The following is a 4282-nucleotide window of genomic DNA, read 5'->3' as shown; positions in this document are numbered from 1 at the left end:
GGGGTGGTGCGGCCCATTGTGACGGTGGCGATGACTTCACACAAACAACCCACTCCCCGCCCCCTCTCAATGGAGTAGGAGGAGATTGTAGCAAATAGAATCACAACAATGAGTGCTGCTGCTGTGCAGTACCCGGTGGGGGGAACGGTGCCAGGTGCTGCAAATCTTTCCTCTGCAAGTTACTTAGGAGATCTTCTCCCAAATGTCACGCTCACTCACGACTCACTTCAGTGTGGGTTTTTGTGTTTGTGGGGTTTGTTTATGCGGTAAAGGAATCTCACTGCTGCCTGTGCGGGAGGATTTTGCTTACCTTTCAAGTGAAATACTTGGGATTGCCGAGGTTCTGTGGATACCTGCCTACAATGAGAAACTGAAAAGCCTGAGGTTTTCCCGTTGAGGAACCAGCCACCACTGGTACCCTTTGGCCGGCTACTCCCAATTTGCTCACTTTCCTTTGAAAAAGAATTGATAATGTCAGAACTTTTTGAACTGTCTAAAATAATATCTGCCCCCTTTTTTAAAAAGACAATAGTGAGGTCTTTGGGCCTGGCTAGACAGGAACTCAGCTGCCTTCTTGCACCTCTGGCCCAGGGTTCCCAAACTTTTGTGCAAAATGGACCATGTTTTAATAGAGATTGTTATAAGTAATTGCTTACATTAGAAAGTAATCATAGGAAAGTTAAGTAAATACTCTGTGATCACTTGGTTTTCTCAGATCCACACTTTGGGAACCTCTGCTTTAGTCTATTTCACATTTGAATCTGGATACATCCTCTGCACAGCACTTACCTCAGCACCACGACCAAAAGTCCAAGATTTTGGAGACAGTTTTGAGAAATTCCCCACATGCCAAAATCTCAGTCCACAAGTCAGAGGTTGGTCAGGTCTGGCAGTATGTTTGTTCTGGCCCCAACTTCCGTGATAAACATTCTGGGGAATTTAGAGGTTTGGCTTCCATTAAAAGCCATGGTCTTTGTCAGACAGGTGAGCCCATGACTGAATCAGATTCGACAGAAGGACTCCATTCCTCCATGGCTTTTACTACAAATGTGGCTCTACAATTGTCCAGTTGTTGTTATTACTTGTATCATAGTGCCAAAGAGCCATAGTCATAGCACAGGAGTGTGAAGTTTTTAATGGATTTAAACTATTAGTAAATAATTATTATATGGCTTAAAGCTTTTTTTGGTAAAATAGATATTTTGTTTTAAATTACTTCCTATTTTTCATGTATATATTTGTGACCTTTGTCTTTTTTCTATAGCTAGAACATAGAGTGACCAGATGTCCTGATTTTATAGGGACAGTCCTGATTTTGGGGTCTTTTTCTTATATAGGCTCCTATTACATCCCACCCCCTGTCCCGATTTTTCACATTTGCTGTCTGGTCACCCTACTACAGCATGACTTTTCTCATCATTTCTCAGGGCAAACATATTAATATTACATGTAAATAGTGGTGCTATGCAGGGGTGCTGGAACAATTTGTGTAGTGGAGGTGCTGAGAGCTATTGAACCAAACTGTTAACCCTGTATATGATGGAAACCACTTCAAGCCAGCGGGTGCAGCAGCATCCTCAGCACCCCTAGTTTCAGTACCTGTGGTGCTCTGTTTTTTCCTTTTTTAAATATTAAATTTCTGACGTGCATGTTTTGCCATTAAAAAAAAAAAGCAACACTGATGATTATTCCTCATTTTGCCTTTTGCAAAATGTAACCCAGGTTTTCTCCCTCAAGTCTCTCACCCATTTCTGACTGATTCTGCACCTTTGACAACAGTGATAAAACTCACAAATTCATTGGTGAAAGATTATGCCCTTTGACGGAAGGAGGAGGAAAGACTTTTGCATGTGCGATTCATTTTAATGTATTTATATACAGTATATATATATATATATATATATATATATATATAGCTAAAACAATTTTACCTTTCAAATGAGACACTTAAAAACTCACTTTTTTGGAATCTTCCTCATTCACATTGTTAACACAGCTCAGGAGCAGCTGCCCCATGTTACAACATCTGCAGAATTGTGTTGAAATCGATTTAAAATTTTTAAAATAGCTATTATGTCAGAAAGCTCTACGTGCCATACAGAGTGTGACAGGCATATACCACTTTGCGTAATGATTACATAAAATTAGAAATACAACTATAAACTACTCCCTTAAAATCTTACCTTTGAATCAAACCCTAATACTGAACGTTTTATTTATTTACTTTATTTTATTTAAATAATGGGGGGAAATCTATACCAAGCTGTAGGCATCCTGATGCATAATGAATATTAACAAAAGTATATGCATATATTTTAGGCCCAAACGTTGTGTTTTGTTCAAACTAAAATTACAAAACCTAATATGGAATTTATGATTTTTTTATTTCACTGAAAACCATTTTTAGTTTGGATTTAAGTAATCTCCTCCAATATTTTCAACCCAAACACAGCAGAATTGTATTAATTACAGTGCACAGGAACCAAAAATAAGAGCAACTCGATCCAAAAGTGAAAGTGACTAGCCTGTTTTTGTTGTCCAAGATGAAGTACAGGAACTTCAAACATCGGAAAATAATTTGGATTTTAATAATACTAGATCATTAAAAGCAAAAGAATTTTAAACACTAGTAAGGAAATGTGGATTTTTAACAAATATATTTTAACCTGCAAGTGACATTTTAAATATAATTATAATTGAGGCCTCAATTTAGCAAATAATTTAAGCTTTAAGTTAAGTATATACTTATGTCTTTTGTTGAATTGGGGTTTACCCTTGCTCCCATTGACGACAATGGCAAAACTTCAACTGATTTAAATGAGAGCAGGATTAGACCTCCAAAGCAACACTGGGAAGAGCTGACATTCTTCTTGTTTGTGTTTGCATTCTTTACATCAGTGCAATGGCCTGTCTGTTTTTCTACATCCATTTGCAAAGTCCTGATAATTCTATGATGCCATTTCCCTCATAAAAACAAATGTGGCCCTACAATAACAAAACAGCTTGTGCACAAGGAAAGGGAACATTTTTAGTAAGGTGATTTCAGTTTTAGGCTTCTAAGGGGTTATTTATCAATAAGCAAGAACTTTTAAAATGACCAATATTCTATGTCCGTGTCCTTTTATTCTAATCATTTAACTCCAAAGCTAGTTCAACACAATGATTTTAGAACTTAAAAGGGACACTTGAGTTTGACTAATGTCAAGTTTACCTTCAAAACATTTAAATTTCTACCAGGTTGAGGGGAAGAAGGGCTGGAAAATCTACCAGCCTTTACCATGCACGTTGCAACATGCTAAAAGTAACTACTCAACTGGGTGACCAATCAGAAATAAAGCCAGGGCAATACAGTGTATTTGCATAACATACATGTTACTATATCTTTCCACTATGCCTACTCCGTTTTTATTTTATTTTTTTAATGAGTTAGTTTTGAGGGAGAGGGATTCTTTGGCATTTCCCTACTTTTCCTCTCCCTGACTCTAAAATACCCCAGGATGACTTTTCTTTTGACCAACCACCCAGACTTGGCTACCTCCAGTACCTGTCAGTGCTACTCAGGGCACTGCTTGTCTTGCTCAGGTCCCCTAGGAGCCAACAGGGGAATGAAATGCACAAAATCCTCAAGAGCAAAATGCTTCTGCATTTCAAACAACTTGCCACCATTTCCCAAGGCAAAGCTGATCAGATGGTGGGACGTTCAGTCACCTACAAACCAAAGCAAAGCCCAGCTGTCTAATTTTAAGCCTCACAGCTTTGATTGTGTCCCATTAGCCTCATCATATAAATCAAACCCTAACTCCTCCAACTTGAAACATGTCTGCAAAACTTACAAAAACCTAATGCTAAAAAGGGGTGATATACAAATCCCAAAACATAATAAAGCAATTAAAGCCTTTATTTAAAAGAAAGTACTTTAAAAGTTAACAGAGTAACTTAGGGAGAATTCAAACATTCAACCACTGTATTACTTTGGCTATTGTATAATTAGCAGCTCTGGCCTCCCTATCCACAATTCCTATCCACAAAAGTTCAAATGTCAAATTTAAAGTTAAACTTTAACAAAATCTGATTCTTAAAGCATCCCAAATCTTCCCTGGGATATTTGCTGAGAACATTGCACTGCTACCCAATTCCTTGGACAGTGGTTTGAGTTTTCGGTGCTGACTTTTGGCTAGCTTGCTAATAAACTGCCTTCAACTAGCTACTGAGCCACAGCAGCTGCTATCACCACCACCCACCACCACGGAGGAGATACAGTACTTGTGTTCCTGACACCATC

Source organism: Mauremys mutica, chromosome 1 (genome assembly GCF_020497125.1).
Source record: "Mauremys mutica isolate MM-2020 ecotype Southern chromosome 1, ASM2049712v1, whole genome shotgun sequence".
Lineage (NCBI taxonomy): Eukaryota > Metazoa > Chordata > Testudines > Geoemydidae > Mauremys > Mauremys mutica.
Note: the sequence above shows the minus strand (reverse complement) of the source record.